The 20,107-nt window shown below is 36.2% G+C and overlaps 1 protein-coding gene across 29 annotated transcripts in view; it reads right to left on the bottom strand.

The window, feature by feature from the left end:
• PTPRD (protein tyrosine phosphatase receptor type D) overlaps window positions 1-20,107 on the bottom strand; it is a 1,176,387-nt gene that overhangs the window by 181,497 nt on the left and 974,783 nt on the right. The gene's annotated exons all lie outside the window — the stretch shown is intronic.

Here is a 20,107-nt window from a genome sequence, read left to right as displayed (position 1 = left end):
TATGTGTTGCCTTTGGTGATGAAAAGCAAGTTCAGCAAATGAACATACATAGCGGCTGAAACATGCTTCTGAATTGCCTCAGGAAAGCTAAGGATCGCAGTAAGACATTAATAAATGTTCATCTGTTTTATCAAAATTAACAGGTTTTTTGTTTTTCTATTAAAAATGCAGAAAGTGTTAGTAATACAGAAATATTAAAGCACAAGCAATGAATTTTCCTTGCCTTTCATGTTCTTCACCCTGATATTTTTTTACTTGTAAATAAATTTAGTAACATCTCTGAATACAATGCTCCTTTAATCCAGACTCTGAAAAAATCTCATGATGATATACTCCCTAGAAAGAAACACAGAATTGTAAAATATCCTGACTTAAGGCGGCCCACAAGAATAACTGAGTCCATCTCGTGGCCCTACAGAGGACCACCCCAAGAGTCACACCATGTACCTGAATGCATGGTGGAAACACTTCCTGAACTCTGCCAGGCTTGGTGCTGTGACCACTTCCCTGAGAAACTGTTCCAGCGCCCAAACACCCTCTGGGTGAAGGACCTTTTCCTAATATCCAACCTAAACCTCCCTGACACAGCTTCAGCCCATTCGCTCAAGTCTTGTGTCACTGTCACCACAGAGATCAGTGCCTGCCCCTCCTCTTCCCCTCATCAGGAAGTCGTAACTGCAATGAGGTCTGTCCTCAGTCTTCTCCAGGATGAACAGAACAAGGTAACTCCTGTATCCTGTTCAGGTACAATTAAATTTGTATCTTAAAATGAGAAGTTGCATTTTTTCACTTGGGCAGAAAGAGGTTGAAAATACAGTTTAGAAATGCAACAACCCTCCGTATTTTCCAAATCCAGATTCAAAGCAAATAAAACCAAAATGGGAGAAATCTATACCATAACACAGTACCTCAACAGTGAACTCAAAGCAAGTAAGGAGCTCCTAACAGGTTACAGCTGCTTTTTCAGTCTATAAAAACACACTTCAGGGTGAGCAAATTTATTCTGTTTCTAGATATGCTGAACCTCAGTCTTAGCCCAGATGTAACTTGACACCTGTGATGTAGCCGACACATGCTAGAGAATGTCAAAGAATGCATTGTGAAAAGCTATCTTCAACTTGAAGCATATGTTTTACTAGATTACAGATTTCTTCTCTGCTAGTAAAGGATTTAATTTTTAAAATATTAGACATATACCAAATAACCACCTCACCTCTCACCAGCAGAGCTGCTCCCATGATATTATATATGATGGAGATCTCCAAGATAGGAAAAAGGTGACAGCAGGAAAATACTTCTACATACTTACAGTAAGCAGCTTTTTAGGAGAAATGTTTTACCCTGGCATGAATGGTATCCATATAGCAGAAAACAGCTATTAAATATTCTGCTTTCCATGTGCAGAAGTACTCAGATGGTTTTTAAATTTAGAGTTTATTTCTATTTGATGCCATGACACACATGACCACACATCTCTCACCAATATACACAATGCTTTTATAACTCCTTCCATCATTTGTCTCTTCAGGATTACAAATTAGTTGATTATTCTGGTTCTTTTTCACAGGTAAATGATGTCATGGAAATGTTCTTTCATTTCCTCTCTTCCTCCCCCTTCTCCAGCGTGGGTTTTTTTCCTCAAAATTTTTAGGTAAGTCTACAGAAATGGTCTCATTTCTCTGTGACACTTAAATCTGCATTTTAATGATAATTCTTAACATAAAAAGACTACACTGCCAAAAAGTACTCAGAATAATGCATGTGTATATTAAACTGTATCTACAGCTACCATAGAACAGTTATTAGCCTTGTGTGAAATAGCACTAGACAACATAGGTTTTACTGCTATCAATAAAATTCCTTATTCATTACATGATACAGCAGAGGCCATCATTTTTAACTAGCCTGACTTTCTGCAGTGTTGAGACAGCTGTTGTGGATAAGATCAAGTACAAAGCTTTCCTGAATATTTCAGATTTTTCTTTGCACCTTTTTTGTTCTCTTTAGAATAAGGATGACAAGTTTATCTGTAAAATAGATATTGCACTTAGTAACATTGTACTGTCAGCATATGATTAAAAACAGAGGATTACACTCTCTCTAGCACTTCCATTAAAGGCTTTAACTCCTAAGTCTAGTAATATGTAAGATTTAGGTTTCCTGAACTGTTCAAATCTGTTTTTGAAATATAGAAAATTCGAAAAACTCTCCAAACTTTTAGTTGTGCTGCACTGAATACTCATGTGAAAATTACTATTTAACTAGAGAGGAAAAGAAGAAATATATAGTACAGACTGACATCTGTTTGTTGATGACTGTATCACTGACTTCAGTGTTACCAGTAAAGTCTTTCTAGTTTGGTTTTGGCTGATTGACAGAAAACCTTCAAGCTGGTAGTATTCAACACTTCTGTTAACAACAGTGATGATGTCTCCTGCTTCTCTTTAACAGCATCCACAAAGTTGCAGAAGCTCCTTCTTAGCTGCATATATGTGAATACGTTAAATGAAAAAACATTATGGAATATGAAGTGAAGACATAGCTGACAAGTTACGAAAACTCTATCTTGGATTACACAGACAGATTTTGTTGGATTGTGGCATTGAGGACTTTGCTAAATTTTAGCTTGCAATAAAATTGTAAGTCTAACTTGGCATATCACACAAGGTCTTGAAATTCAGAATTTTATTTCACGAGACTGTTTTTCAGTACTCCCAGAGAGTCTGGGATGAGGTACAATCTTCCCAGTTGCATTCTTACCTGCATAAGTTAATTTTTAAAGTATTTAATATTTCTAATATCCTCATTGAAGCCTTCCTTATCTGGATAGCTACAAGAAGTTGCTTATAATGGAAGGAACAAGGCAAGGAATGGATAGAGTGAGGCAAGAAAAAAAATACGTATGATACAGCACATATCTGAACATTTTAGTATTTCAGAATATAAATATTAAATAAGAATATAATATATCAATAAGAACACAAACAGATGAAACCTAGACATACCTTCATACAATAATTACAGAACTGTTTTCATTAATATTTCTACTTTTGAAATGTGTTAATAATAACTAATGGTTAATCCATATAGATATTGTGTTCAAGCTACTTAGCATTTATGTCCTTTTAATTTCACTTTAATTCACAAAAACCAACACTATTATCGCTATGCCATTCACAAGCACAGCCCTGTGAGCCTATCTATCAACCTCTGGAACCACTGCTTTAGAAAACACACTGATATTAGGAAGAGAACATGTGAAGTCGAAGATAATTCTGAATTATTGTCTTGTCAAGATTTACATTTAAATAGTAAACTTTACTGTCAGAATAACAGTAAAATTTAATCTCTATATTTAAGGATAATTAGACGACTGCTATTGTGAAGGTGCTTTGCATTTTTTTTCCTTTCGATGGTTAAAGTCAACCACGTGTTTTGGAACAGTACTGCACTTGTGAGCTGAGGATAGGTAAAGTTTATTCACTACACTGGTAAGTAGTAAAAGTTAAGAGGTGCAAAACACCAAGACATAGCACTAAGAAAACAGCTTCCAGCACACTTGAGGAAAGACTCATGGTGACTTTCTTCATCCTTATTCTCATCTAGGTTTCTCTGTCTTTCTCATACAATCCCAATACATCTCATTAAGTTCAGAATCAAAAAGAATGTTGAGCAGAGTTGCTTTCTGAACAGACTAGCCAAAAACTTATCAGGGCAAAGGCTGAAATAAAAAGTCATGCATTGTCAGCTCCACCTTCAGTGCATATGCTATCAGCTGCTTTCCTCATCTGTCTGGTCATGCTCAAAAACAGCACTTCATGTTGTTCCTACTGCCCCACATAAAAGCTGTTATCCATACAATGAGAAAGCACCAAACAATATTAACAGTTTGGTATCTTAATCATCTACTTGTACATTTCCAGGCTTTTAGAAACTTCAAAATTTTAGGGTTTTTGTGTACATGATGAAGGCTTTTATGTCATCATATTTTAAAATTAATCACAAAATCAGGAAAGAAGACCTTGAGTTTTTGTTGTTTGTTTTTCTGTCATCTGTACCTCAAAGCTTCATGTTGGGAAGATTCATGAATAAAATGAAAGGGGTTGTTTGCAAAGCAGTCAAAAAACATTAATTTGTAAACTGCTGACAGTTCTTACAACTGTTGTTGCCAAACAGCTGTTACTGAGAAACAAAGAAAGCCCTGTAGGGGCAAAAAGCTCCAGTAATTACTCCTTCTCTTAAAACTGTACTATTTTGTAATGTCAAAAGAAAAAATATAAAGCTAATAGTTCTCCTTTCTTGCTGGTTTTGGTTTTTTAGTTTTTGGTTGGTTGCTTCCTTGCTTTCTTGCTTGCTTGTTTTTTTGGAAGTGCTTCACTTGCACTCCTGAATACTGACATCTCTGGCAGGAAGAAACACAAGACACTAGTACTTAGCATAGTACTGATACATATCAAATAGCCACAATAGGTTTATCTGACTGGGGAACAGAGGTCAATGACTCACAGAAAAATGTAGAAATTATTTAATAATGATTATTGTGCAGGAGAGACACTTTTTCTTTCTTCCTGTAAAAGATGAGAGTAACTTCTTTTAGGAAAAGTAGGGAACATCATCAATTCATTAATCATCATAAAAAAAACCCCAAAAGGCTGAGAAGTCTGATAACTCACATTTATTACAATTTACAAATCATCCATATCTCATTCCTATTACATATATTTGATATGTGTATGCTATACATATACTTGGTATTTATAACTCAGAGCCATCAAGCAAAAAATACACTACCTATAGTTTCATGACACTACACAACTCCCTAAGAGAATTTACACTGCACATCACATAAAAGGTTGATGTATTAAGAAGCCTTTTTCCATCTAAGATCATATCTGTATTAGGCTGGGTAATTTTCTCTTTCAGCATTAGCTTGTGTTCTTTAGAAGCATTCTAAAACAACACCAGACCATTGAAATTTTTCAGAATAAACAGTAACCTGTTTTGTTGTGGGTTTTTTTGTGTTTTTCTTTTTTTTAATAAATATCTGGATTTATAGTGTGTGAATTTATATTTTTGAATATCAACCACACACACACATTCCAGAAAATTTATGATAGAAAACCTGATCACAAATACGTTCTATGCCAAAAGCAGTAAGACTCAGTGTTGTACTGATCCTCTGCATTGCTGTTGTTTTCACCTGCTTTTCACTTAAGATATTTGTATTAACTTTTACTCAGAATTTGTATTCTGTCCTTTGGTCTTTTTCATCTTGACTCCTTCTTCATCTCCTTTCAATTTAAGCTGATTCATTATTTCTCTCTGATGTGTTATTGTCTCCCAGGACACTGACTCTGCACAAGAATTGTTCCTAAGGATGCTAACAATTTAGGTGACACCCAAACTGACAGATGTGAATAACTGGCCACAGCCAACTGTGACATTTAATGGACTTCTCATGCTGCTGATCAAATAAAGCAGAAAGTCAGACAATCTATAGCAAAAGAAACTCATTCATATACTAGTTTGAAACAAATTATCTTCTCCATGTAAATAAAGCCATTTTTGTTATATACATTATTAAATGCAGTGACCATTTTTTCCTATTGTAAATGAAAGTAAAATTTAATTAGTATTTTATAAATTCTGCCTTTCATACTGAGAAAAACAAACACTATGTTTACCAGCATGAACTATCTTTAGAAGTTCCACATTTCTTTCACTGCTAATTTAATCTGCAATGATTACCAGCTCTTAACTGCTCTCTGTATGTGTGCTTAGGTTTCTCATAAAAAAAACCCTCAAAAAACAAAGCCAACCATCACTTAGCTTCTAACAAGAAAAATCCAAAACTTTGCCTGTTTCACTGGTAACCCTTGTAACTACTTCTTTCCTATGATGTTCTGTGTGGCTGTACTTCAGCCTCATCATTTTCTCTAAATCTTTTAATCATCTTCTGCTGTTTCCCTGCTATGTTTTTTTTTTTTCTTTTCTCCATATGCTGCAGAGCAAATTCCCTGTCCTTTATGAGAGAAAAAACCAGCTATGTCAGAAGTCTTTACAGATTCATACTATCTAAAACATTTTAAAATAATTACACAGATACGGTATATTAAAAAATATAGATGGTATAATAAATTCTTGTTTTATGTTGACTTTCAATGGTCAGCTAGGACATGTCAAAAATACAACATTTAACAGTGGTGACCAAAATATTAGTATAATCTTTAGACTCAAAGGCCTAACACCTCAATTTACTATATTTCACTGAACTAGAAACTGATGCTGCATAACAAAAATATTAAAGGTAATTTTAAAGATCAGCAACACTGAAACCACTATGGTTAGATCTACATCTTCAAGACCCAGTGGGTTCAATATAGTTTAATTCTGGACTGTATGATTATAACTTAAACTATAATTTTAGCTAATTTCTTCTCAATTTCAATCAATAAAAAAGTTTAATGGAACCACAGTAAATATAAAAACAGAGACTAAGTAATCCAGAGCAGTTTGGCATCTCTCCTTCGAAATGTCACAAGATTATGCTTTTGATTCACAGAAATTCTAGTAACATTTGTCTTCAAAGATCACTGCAAAAGAGATTCTTTCATCTCAACATTATGAAAAAATAAGGAGGATTCCTTCAAGAACCGTTGTATTCTCTGCACAGACCTTAGCAAAGTGACAGGCAATTGAATGAACAAGCAACAATACCCATATCAAAAGATCTCTGTATTTACCTAATACTTTTTCTACTGAAATAAAAATAGAAACAACAGCTAGCACAACTGAAATTGGACAAAATGCAGTAGGCAGGCAGGGGCCTTCTATTTGCTGTAAAACACAAAGCTACTATGTGTTATTTTTCCAGTTATATGACAGCAGTGCTAGTCTAAGAGCAGACAGGAACAGGAGAAAAGGGACAAAAAAACTAGTGCAATAAAGTCTTTGCTAACACTGTGAAAATATCCAGTTCATCTTTAGAAAAAGTAGATTCATTGTTACAAGACAGTTGTCATCACAACTAAACAGCAACCATTTTACCAGGAGAAACACTTACTCTCCAGAAAAAAAAAAAAAAAAAAAAAAAAAAAAAAAATCAAGCCTGGGTGACTTCCAAGAGCCTTGAAAACCTTGGCAGCTAAGCATTTGGCATCTAAGGTCTTGGCAATGGTTAATCAGCCCTTGAAGTTATGGCATGCTGCCATTTCCCAGCTCTTGGACAAGATGAACGATTTGGATTGTGTTGTGGGAACACCAAGATCATAAAATTTATTTAGGCAGAAAGGATGTTTTTTGGACTTATGGACACCTTTCCAAGTACTTATTCCATTTGAGAATAGTTATTCCAGAACCAGGTAGAGTAATAAAAACCAAGTATCTCTTAACACGGTTTTTAAAATGGTGGTAAAAGTGGAATTGGACAGATGGAACAAAGACAAAGCTGGCACAAATCAGAGTATACTTCTTTATGATTATTTTAAATAATATTGAGAACACATACCAAGAAAAGACTGGGCAAGGACACAAAGAAAGAGATAAAGACTGGCAGAGTCTCACAGTAATACTGTTAAATAATAAATGCATGCTGCTAGTCACAGAATGTAATCTTTTTCAATAAATCAGAAGATGGGCTGGACAAAAGGATTTCTGGGTGTCTGTCATTGTGTCTAAGAACTGTGTCTGTATTTTTCTTTATTTGTAAGTACATGAAGACTTTTTGCAAGCAGAGCACTGTAATTCTTTTGGGTAAGAGAAGAAAAATATTCTTTTGATTATGAGAGCTTTTTGTATTGTCCAGTGATAGCCCATTAATTCTTTCTTATTAGAGTACATTGGAGGATTATGAGTCAGCCCGAAACTGTAGACAGATCTATAGCTATCAATTTATCATCTGCACTTTTAATTTTTTTAAATTATTATTTTTGTACTAAGTAGTATTGAGACTACATCAGAGTTCTCCTTCTTGGAAGTGGCAAAAGAGTTATTAATGTTCAATTCCAGGGATTAACCTTCTGCAAAATCTATTGATTGTATGTAATCTCATGAGAGAATATTAAAACAACCAGGATGATGGAGCACACTTCAGAATTAACTAATCTCCACAGCAAACAGGTACAGAATATCCTCTTGGTTCGATGCCTGTGGTCCACACAGACATTGAGTCCAGCTTCTGGCCCTGCACAGGATTACCAAAGAATCACACTGTGTGTCTGAGAGTGTTGTTCAAACACTTCTTGAACAACAGGCAGGACCAATGGTTGGATCTTGGGAGCTGTAGAAGCTCTTCCTCAGCTTTATGAATACAGGCTGAGAGAGTCAGGTCTTCTTGGCCTGGAGAAATGAACATTCCTGGGAGTCTTCACAGCATCTTTCAGCACATAAAGGGGTTTTACAAGAAGGCTGGAGCAGGACTTTTACACAAATCATTTCTATCATGTGGTGATAGAAAAAAAGCCTTAAGCAAAGGAAAACACCTTTAAATTAGGTATTAGAAAGAAATTCTTTACTGTAAGTGCGGTGAAGCACTGGAACAGGTTTCCCAGAGAAACTGTAGCTGTCCCATCCCTGGGGGTGCTCAGCACCAGGCTGGATGTGGCTCCGAGCAGCCTAGTCTAGTGGATAAGTCCATTCCCAAGGCATGGGGGGTTGGATCTAGATATTTAATTCCTTTCCAATATTAACCATTTTATTGTCCTATGATTTCACCTATGGACTTAATAGCATGTGATGGGTGCTATCATCTTCCTCCTGTGAAACACTGTGGACATAACTCACACCACACAGGTAGAAACTGACTCTCATATATCATGTTACCAACATCTATGTAGCTGGCTATAAAGCCAGCCAGTTTCAGACTTCTAAAGATAAATCCTGAATGGAATCTGAAGTATAACCTGAATTTTTTGAGGGTGCAGAACATTAAAACACCTGGGCAATAACATTGATTAACAAAGTTTAAAACAGATTAGGACATACAAAGCATTCTGCACAGTTGTGGCAGTTTCAGTTCGAAAGTCGGCAGAAACACCAATTTTGTGTAGTGGTTTAAGTTTGACAATTTGAGTTTCCTGGCCAATGCACCAAACAAAGTAGTGGGTTCAGCACCGGCTAAAATCGCCAGTGCACCTACTAAAATTACTTACTCATTTCTTGCTGTGAGGTATGAATTAGAAGGGCAAAGCAGGCTCAAAACTTAGAAGTATAAAGAAAACTTTATTAACAGAACTAAAAGAATATTAAGAATCAGAATAAAACCTTCTGTACACTTCTTCCCTCCCAATAACCTCTTTTCATTCCCATGGACAACACAGAGACAAAACCTAGGATTTTCAATCTGCTACCACTTCTACAATAGTCTTTCATCAATTCTTGTAGGGAGAGGAGTTTCTCTCGCCATACCATGGAGATTCTACACAAGAAACTGCTCTCTTGTGGCTTCAGTGTCACAGTGAATCAGCTACTTGGGAAAGGGAAATCTGTTCACAGTGTGAAAGTCCCTCCCAAGCCTTGCAGCTTTCCTGAAGCTGCCTTCATGGGCCATGTCAACTTATTGTGGTGCTATTTTAAGGATGAACTGTCCTAGCATAAAAAACCCAAAAGTTCTTTTCTTTTATCTCTGCGAACAGAGGCTTTTCTTCTTCTATCCCTGGGGCGAAGTTTCTCATCTCTCTGTCCAAGCTTCTCATTACATTACAGCTTTTCAGCATCCACACTCTTCAGCACAAAGTGCACTTTTCTAATGGGCTGAGGTTGAATGCTGCATCCCCCCATGCACTTCATGAATTACAGGGAAAAAATGGAGTCTGATATATCAAAAATACATCTCCACCATAGCCTTGGAAAGAGAATTTCAGCCCAAGACCAAGGCATCTTCTCAATCCCCTCCAAATTAGAATTTGACTCCTTTACTGACTTCAGTGTCCTGTGTTCTTTTTCCTCATGTGTCTTCATCCTTTCCTCTTCCGATTTGGGAGAGAATCGGTGTTCATAGGTTTATCTGTTCTCAGTCTTTATCAATTGAAACAGCTTTTACAGAGTTCTGCAGCACTGAAAGGTTGCCCTCATCCAGGCTGTGCATCGGGGGGATCGCTGGCTGTGCCTCTCGCTGCTGCTCACGGGGCCTGTGCCGACACCGTGTGAGCCGTGCCGGCCGCTGGTTCCCCTCAGCGCTTTCCCTCATGCACAGCACCGGAAACAAGAAAAGCTCCTGCTGCCATTTTTGTCCTTCTCTCCGCAGCATGGCTGGCTCAAAGCGGCTAAACAAACAAAGTTCACTGAGAGCCATGCTGAGGCAGCAAGCACCGCATGCTGTTGTCCTGGTTCCGCTGATTTTCCGGCCCCACAGTCTCAGCCTCGTGGCTGCTCCTAGACCCAGCCTGGCAGTGGCCACCTCTTGCCCCTGCTGGCTCCTGTCCTCAGGGCTGCTCCCAGCACCAGCAGAGCCCCTGGTCAGCACGGCCCAGCGGTGCTGCTGAAAAAAGGAGCGGCGGGCTCCACCGGGAAAGGGCCCAGCCCCACTGGGAAGGGGTCCCAGCAGCCCAGCAGGACGGGGCCCAGTGGACTCCCTGGTGAGGGGCTCGGCAGCCTGCTCAGCACCCCTCAGGGGAGAAAATCTCAGCTGGGCTGCATGGGGCACGCCTGGTCTGGCCACGCATGTCCAGTCCAACTGGCACCCAGTGACATCTTCAAAGCTGGAAGCCAAGAGAGAGATTTCCAGGGCTTGCCTGTGTTTAAAATGTGAATCTCACAGAGGCGGACACAGCTTCTAAAATATTCAATAGCACGTCAATTCCCAGAGCTAGCCAGCTATTGGATTTTGCTAAGCACAGAGGAAGCTCTTAGCAGCCCCTCCCAAAAAAATCATCTCCATAGGTGGCTTCTTCTCTTTCACCAAATATCAATAAATGCAAAATCAGCACAACAGTAAAAGGAAACGAAATATAGGATGTTGGGTTATTGTCAGACAACCAGATTTATCTCCACTTGGTGTGAAAAGACTCTTGTATGAAGCAGAAATACAGGGGTCCATCCAACGCAAGAGGTAAAAACAATTTCCAGTGAAAGTTAAGACATGGTAATAAAAATTTTAAAACTCACCTGTTAATGCCCTGAGGAAATGTGTATCCACAGAATAATTCTATAGACCTTTATCTAAGCATTTACCAAGATGCTCAACCCAAATCCCAAGCTCCTGCAAAGTTGTGCTGTTTAACAGAATGGCCTGCCAAATTTCTGGTTTCTGTTAATTAACCAGAAAATACAGCAGATCTAGTCAAAGAAGATATGGGACGTATGTTTTTGTTTAAACTTATCAGTTCAATGGTGACTTTAACTGTAGATATTTTCTATATGGCTGGTGATATGAACCTGTTATTTTACTTTCCATACAGAAACTGAATAAATGAAAAGAATATTTACAGTAAAAAAGGAAGTTGAAATAAGTGAAAAACATGTTTTATCTATTACTCTACTTGTTTAATGAGTTAGATAAACTAAAGGTTTGGCAATCCAGATTCCAGAACTCTACAAAATATGAACTTCAGTCAGCAAATTTTCTGTCTTGCCTGATATGGTAGTACCTTCTTATGAATTTGGCCATATTTTCAAAATAACTTATAAAATCTACAGCTGTGCTGGTGATACACAGCTTAACACATAAAAAAACCCAAAAACAAACAAAAAACCCAAAAAACCCAAAAAACAAACAACAACAAACCCCCCTCCCCCCCGCAAAAAAAACCCAAAAAAGCCCCATTAAATGTTTGAATCTGCTGACATTTATACTGTCATACAGAGACCAGGAATGATCAGGTAAGAGAGGAAAGTCTAAAACCTGTTCTCTTTTTGATGTTAAGTAATGCTTCAAAATTAGGTAAAAGCATTCCTGCCACTGAAGATGCAGTCTTTACTCTCTGATTACAGAGGCAGATCTTGGACCAGCTGTTTAGTGATTCTTCATTTCTTGAAATCCCCATATTTAATGTCTTTTCTGAGTGACAGTAGAATTTACCCGAGCTCCTTCCTTTCTTCCTTCTCTTACACAATATTTAAATATCAAAAGAGGAAGCTAATTTTAAAATTTTATCTAGTTACAAACTAGCATGCTAAGAGATATACATTTTAAAAAATGGCAGTATTTTTCAGAAACGACTACTACCATCAGTGCTGCACATTGCACATTAAATTTTAAGTAAAACTTAGTACTAGGATTCATGAAAGTATCTTGTGCAGTATGAGGATGTGAGGTAGCCTTATAGCATTGTTACATGGTTCTGAGCCTCTTTCAATGGAGGCTTCTTTCACAAAGGAAACATATAGGGAGATTATCTATAAAATATGAGTACTCCCTGACTCCCTTTCCCCCATTTGGGTAACTTACACCACTGAATTGTGCACACTTGCCTCACAATGACTTTAAAAACAAATTCTCTTAATTGACAAGCTTTTTTGGATGGCAGCATTTAGAGAAATATGACTATAAATGCAAATCTGCATATAAAAATGCAATTTCGAGTATTCATAACAGTGTACATTTGGACCTTCACTAGGGGAATTTCTTTAACTTAAAATAAGAATTGCTGTTCTGCAGCTTTCTCCCTAAGCCTTTTGTCTCTCAGTATAGTGTGGTATAGTTCTGCAGAATGGAAAAAACATTGTAGTAGGTCTGAATCTTGTTTGTCAGAGAACAATTTCAACTTAAGCTTCAATGCAGTACACTGAACTACTTTAAAGAATGAAGTCTACAGCTTGTGCTGGAGTAATCATCCAGAACAATGATATGTAGTAAGCTGACCAACTCTAGCCTTCCTAAGAAGAATGTGCATAGGAAATACTGTGGCGAAAGCAGAGTCATCAGCTGAGTTCTGATTTCTTGTTTGTACATGAAAATTTGATGACCTGCGCAGATCAAAGGCAGAGTAACCGAGACATTATGACAGGTAATAAAAAAAAATCAGGAGAAGAATTATTCTCAAAGTATCTTTTCTCCTCTTGTCTTTAATATTTTCATTTGGTTTTCTTACACTAATTAAGGTTATGATCTGGGAACCTTTAAAAGTCAGGCACTGAAACAGAGAAAGTAGAAGCTACAGACTTACTCCAAAGGGAAACTTTATCATATTTATTAAAAAATAAATTCTGTGCATTTACTACACCATGCAAAGATATTCCAGCTTCTTCAAAATGGCTTTAACAGGTAACTCATATACATTTGAATGCTTAATCAAAATGTTTTCAAAGAATTAAACAGATTTAGAGCAGTCTGTTTGATTCCACATTACAAATGCTATATGGACAAGAAACCACCAAAACTCTTCTTTCGTCTTCATCAAATGCAGTAGGGGATGGAAATAGTTTTTTAAAATATATATTTTATCTTTATTATATTAATAATATTATATTAATTATATTATTATATCTTATTATATTATATTATTTATTATCTTTATTTCATCTGTATTGCTGATTACTATAACAAAGAAGTCCCTAACTCTCAACTCTGAACCCAACCTACACAGCAGGAAAATCAGCATCTTTTTAAATCACATTGTCTCTTTTAGAATTGTCTCTTTGTTTTACTTATGAAGAATTTGAAATTAGTATTATACCAAGTTTCTGAAAATGAACATATGCTGTGTGCCCTCATAAAATTGAACTGCACCTCTACATTGAAATTTTGGATTTAATTAATGTCAAGACATTAATTAATGTCAAGACATAAAGTCAAGACATGGAGAGGAGCACTGTCAGCAACACTATCCTATAAACAGTTGGAGAAGCAAATCAGCTGTGAAATGTGTTTCCCTGTAAACTACAGCACCAGAGGTTCATTCATATTGGCAGTGCTGGAGCCTCAGGACCCCTGCCACAAAGAGGCTCACCTGTGAGCTCAGACCAGGCTGTTTAAGGACATCACCCAGCTGAACTACAGAATCCCATGTGATGGAGACTGTCCAACCTCCTTTGGGCCTGGGCCCCATACAATTGTTCTGGGTCCTGAGCCATCCTGAGCTTCTGGTATTACATTTTGTGCTGCTGGCTCTCACACTCCCACCACACACTGCTGTGAAGAGCACAGCTGTACCTACTTCAACCCTCCCAGTGATGCTGAGGATGCTGCTGTATGCTGCCACAGCCATCCCTTCTCTCAGCTGAACCAGCACCGATGCCACAGTCTCTCTCTTCACTGGTAAAAGACTCCAGCCTCACTGGCCTCCCCTCAACTCCTGCCTGTAATTTTCTCTGTATTTTTAAAGTATTAGGGTGACCAGAGCTGTAACCTCTAAGCCAGATGTGGTCTAACAAGCCGTGCACACATCAGGAGTAATTCATGCCTCGATCTCTGACTGTCATAGTTCGCACAGCCACAGAATATTGTTGCCTTTCTTTGAGGAAATCCTAGGTGTTGTTCGGTTATATGAGGCATAAGCTGGTTTCCTTAAATAGCTATATACCCAAGTGTCTTACAAATTAGCTACTGAAATATTAGCACAAATACCCTGTTTCTTACATAGACAGTGAGTTAAAATTTCTGTTTGCTTAGAAACATTCTGTTCTAACATAAAATTTACATTCAGCAAGTTGGCTATGACTTACAACAAAGAAATAATTAAAAATAATACTTTTAAGAAGTTGTGGGTTTTTTTGGCAATACATCTGAAAATAACTAGTTGAACTGTCAAATTCTTTTTTTTCTAGACACCATTAAAGAAATCTATTCTTTCAACCACTTCTTCAAGAAATCACTTTATCTTAAATAGCGTGCCTCAAGAGGTATTAAAAACAATGACAACAGGACATAATGTAGGTCTGGTTAGCATGTTTTATTGCCTCACAGCTTAATACTTATGTAGGCTACAAGTGCCATAAATATTTGGACTAAACTAATGGTCTTAATTTAAATGGGTTCTGTTTTTTACCTTTTGGGGTTATTGTGAGTTTGGCTTTTTGTTTGTTTGGTTTTGTTTGTTTTGGTTTCTCTTGTCCTCAAAGCCATTCATTTTTATTTTTTAAAAATTATTTATTTATTTATTTATTTATTAGAGAAAGAGGCAGCAATGTTAGATGTTTGCTATCAAAACTGTTCTATCATAATGTTATACAGTATATGAAACTGTCTTTGCACAGACATCTGTTAAGGACATATAACAGTCCCTTTATGGGAACCAGAAAGACATATAACTTAGTACATCTCTTCTGTCAATGGCCAAGATCAGATACAGAGATGAGGTAATAGGATAAATATATCATGAACCTTCTTCAATTTATTATTTCCAGCATTGAGACTTAAAGATCCAGGACTTGTTATATTTGTGTACTCTTAGAAAATACACTCTGGTGTACTTCCAGAACAGAAATGTGGAACTATTCCATGCTCTGTTATTTTCTGTAGTTTCTATTACAGCTTTATAATCCTGTATCTGGAAATTCCATAAGTATCTGGAATTGCTAAAAGTTGGAAAATGCTCAAGTACAAATGACTGAGAATACACTTTGCAAAAGAAATGCTGTTAGCTCCCATAGGTGTTTGATGCTCATCACTTCTAATCTCACACTTAGTAACTCATAGAAGATGAGTTAAAACCCTTTATAGAAGTGTTTACTGACCCTCTCAGTTAAGAACATGCTTGCCCTGACATAAATAAATGTATATGGAATGGAAATGGATAGAATTTAAAAAAAAAAAAAAAAAGCCTAAGTGGCACTAAAATAAATGAAAAAAGAAATCATGTGTTTCTGATGCCATTTCCAAAGGATGGTTTTCTAGTTCCCATTTTGCTTTACAAATGCATGCTTATATTGCCAAATTTCATGGAAATGAGCAGCACAGCCATTTAAAAGACATCAAATAAACATTCTTTTTATTACAGTGAAATGCAAATATCAAGTCTTAACAAGTAAATCTAGAGTCTGTAATTTTAAAACAGCAATAACAATAACCTCAGGCTATGTTTTTATTTTGTGGTTGACTTTATGAGAAGCAACTGTTATTTTTGTGTGGCACTTCAATGAGTCAGAGGCAAGCTCATTCCAGTTAAAACAGTGGCACTCTGGCAGTACTTATGATGGAAAGTCAATGATTATTGGTCAATCCAATCACACTGTCCATCACACTGCTGGTGATAAGGTTTTAACCTATTTCAAATTTAAATGTCAGTGTTTACAGAAACATTTCTCAGCAAGATTAAACCTAAGAAAGACTATGAGTGAGCCCTGTAATAAAACTCTGTAAGTAGAAAAGCTCTAACAAAGCCCAGGTAATTATACTGGAAGTTTCTTAATAGACATTTAGAATATATTAATGAATGCTTTTCCTATCTATGACTGCCCTTTCATAGTCATGCAAAAATACACCTTCATTACAGCAGAAAGGAGTTTTAGAGATAGATCTAGCCTCCATACCAGTCTTGAATAAGCAAAGGAGACATAAAACCAAAGAAATTCTGTCCCTGAGATAGATAAGACATCTTTGTCTTTCTAGATGGAAAATATTTATTAATTTTATTTCCTCAAATACAGGAAATAAATATAAGCAAGAAAGACTTATATTCAAATTTGATTGTCATTTCCAGCTGGAACTAAACTGATGTAATAAGATAAATCCGATATAATTTGCAAGCTGTCTACATTTCAGAATAACTGAATACCTTAGGACAACAAAACCAACCATGAATTAGTTTACATTTGGGACTCATAATGGAACAATGTGCAAATTTGTTTAGAATATTCTTTAGAACAGGTAGCATATGGATCCTTTGAATTAGTAGCCAAGGAAGAGTAGAATATTCAGATCTGTGTTTAATACTGCACAGAATTCAAACACCTTTATATCTCAGTCTTTTCCTTGAAAATTCTGATTAGATATGATAAGATCATCCTGCTAGATTCAGAAAGCCAACAGAATCCAAATCATGAGTCCAACAAGATCTACTGCTGTTACTGTAGTTAGAGACAATCTTATTGGGAATTGAAAGGAGCATGAACTGGGGAAGACATATTCCTAAACCAAGACATACTTCTTTAGCAGAAACTTTTTTCTCTACTAGTTAAAAATTCTTTTTCAAACATCCACCTAGTGTCATTTGAGACATAGGAAAACTACAGAAGCACCTGGGGAGATCTTACTTCCACTTCTGGGAAAAAAATATGCACCTAATAAATTTTTATATTATAATGCAGCTAATGTTAATAGTGAGCAATTTATTGCAAGTTTTTTGCAAATCAATTCCATCAGCAGCAAAAATGGGGAAATCAGAGCAAGTGCTCTTAAACACTTACTTAAGTTTGTTATCCATGCCTATGTTATATGTTTTATGTTATAAAAGTGTATGCAAGTATGGAAAGGTTTTCCCTAACAAGGGAAAGATTAGCTAGACTAACTAGATCTGCCACTGAGTAACCCTCCTTATACTGGCTGTTACTGGAATAAAAGGATTTAAATACAGCAACTGCCTATTTAAAAACATCATGGTATTGGGTGTCTATTGTGCTTCAAATATGGTTCAGCTGATAAGGTTCTCCCACGTCCTTGCCAGAAACAATTTATGTACAAAAACTGAGCATAAAGAAGTATGGTAACAGGCATCCCAACCTGAATTCATAGCCTGACCATATGATATTTTTAAAAAAGAGAAATAAATTAGGTATTTTTTCACTAGACTTCTCCATGCTCATTTGCCTTAGAAATTGTATTTTATTTATTTCGTAGGATCTTCAATTTTTTTCTACCTGGAGAATGTGATTTTTTAACTTTAATATTTATTTCTTGAGTAATAAACAAATTTATGTAACAACACTTTTTGAAGATGAAATGAACTTTCTGTACGCTATTTTTCACTTCTAGTAACTTAAATTCTCTTCACTGATATCCACTCCTGGATTCTTCCACTCTCAGGATTCTTTCCATCTCCTACAAGACCTACAACTTCAAAAAATTTCAGAAGTACCTGAAATTCATTTTTTCAAGGAGCAGTAGATTTCATGGACTACAAATCACTCCAAATCTCTATTACCATCCCTGACAAATCCAAGAAGATTGCTCTTTCCCTTATCCCCTCTGTTACTCATAGCTAATTAGTTACCTTTAGTTTAACAAAACTTAGCATTTGAGAGACTGCTGTTATTTTTCTCGCTCTTACTCTACTGCTTTCCTAGAGTATTTTATTTTATTATAGTTATATAGTTATCACAAAGCAGTCTTCAACTTTTTCTGCATTTGACTATCATCTCAGTTAATTTAAAACATAAACAGAAAGAAATAAGCCCACCACCTTAAGTGCTTCAGGAAACACATAAAACTGGTAAGACATTTTTCAACAGAAAAAAATGCCTCTTTAAAATACAGATTTCCCCTTCTGCCCACCATTTTTACTGCTTCATTCTCCCTTCACCAGTAACCTTGGCTGAAAAAGAACTCTTTAATCTCCTTTTTTCAGCAGGCTAATTTCACAATGCACAACAATACCAAGAGCATTTTGAACACAGAGAAAAGATATATGCAAAATTTGGTTATCTCTTTTAATATGTAAAATCTGTCTACCTACTTACTATCTACCTACTCACATGCTTAATACTTGGGCAGTTTATTTTAAAATTAAAAAAAAAAATTAAATATAATGATACAAAGGCCCTTTTTAAATGACAGTATAACAGTGCCTCAGAATAGGTAATATTACATGAGAGGATTGCAAAAACCACCACAAAATTCCTCTACAATATGCAAACAACAGAAAAGCAAATATTTTTTGTATAATATTTAATATTCATGCTTTCTTAAGACAAATTGAATAAAAATTGCTTTCAGTGCTTACTGGAAGGCTCTTTTGCATCAGGACTGATGCGATTTCCAAGTGCAAACAGCTTTTTGGGATCCAAAGAAACCAAACAGGTCAAGAAATGAGAGGGCCACTTGTGAATCAAAATGTTGTAAATTCTAGGGGTAAAATAGTAAGTTGTCACATAACACGAGAAATGGTATTGTTCTGCTGGGAAGCAAGACACGGTTAGGACCCATGTAAATGACACCAGAATCCCAGTTCTTCCTGTTCAAGTCACTGACCCCTGAACTAACAATGTATCTTTGCTCCAGTTCAAAAGTTAAGTTGCAACCTTTTCAATATTCATTATTAAGAACAAAACTGGTATGTCTGGGCTAGAAATGCTTTGTGAAATCTAGGGGAGGTAACTGAAGGAATGCAGCACTGCAGCAGCTTTCTCTTTTGGCTAGTAAAAGGCATATGAAGTATCTTGCTAATAATCCTGACAGCAGAAAACATTCTCCATCAGGTGATGAAGATGAAAATAAAAAATTGATTTGATCCCTTGCCTAAAAGAAAGTAAGTGTGTATGTTGCAGTCAAAGTCCCTTGCAGGCCTGCCTTAGAAAAATTAATCTTAGTTTTCTTGCCAGTCTATCAGTAATAAAAACTGAAAAAAACAGACCTTCAATCCTTGCTTTAATAAACAGTGGAAAAGAATGAAAGGAGCTTTACACCACTGGACAGATGGATGTGGACAGAAGAAAATGGATGTGGACAGAAATGTGGACAGAAGACTTATGATAATGTCACCCTCTCACAGAAGGAAGCTGGTGTTTACTGCACTACCTTCATAGCCTGTCCAAAGGGAGTGCTATTATTATGCAGTACAAGAGAACTAGCCACTTCTAAAGAAAAACTGAAGTATTTTCCAGGAGAAAGTAAATCATACAGAGGTAAGAACAGTCAGGAATAACTATCTGCCTGTGAAATAATAACCATGTACATTACTGTTTTCAGTAATTTTATCTTTTCCTCTATGTTTTAAAAATTTAGAAATGTTGAAGTTATACAAATTTTGAATTTCTATTTTTTTTGTCACCTAATTAAAATATTCTTAGACTATAGAATTTTCTTATGGTGAGGAGCCTTGAACTACAACTGTAATTATTAAAGTTTAATCAGCAGATCCTTTTGAATACGCAAAGTATCAAAAGTCCAGGGTAAAACTGAGACTATATAAACTTTGACCAATATTTGGTAAGGGCAAAAAATAACATTATCTGTGCCTTTAGCAGAGAACATCCAGCTTCCTGCTCCATATATGAGATTTTTTCCTAGTAATAA

This window comes from Cyanistes caeruleus, chromosome Z (genome assembly GCF_971803275.1).
Source record: "Cyanistes caeruleus chromosome Z, bCyaCae1.hap1.1, whole genome shotgun sequence".
Taxonomy (NCBI): Eukaryota; Metazoa; Chordata; class Aves; order Passeriformes; family Paridae; genus Cyanistes; species Cyanistes caeruleus.
Note: the sequence above shows the minus strand (reverse complement) of the source record. Positions and strands in the feature narration are given on the sequence as shown.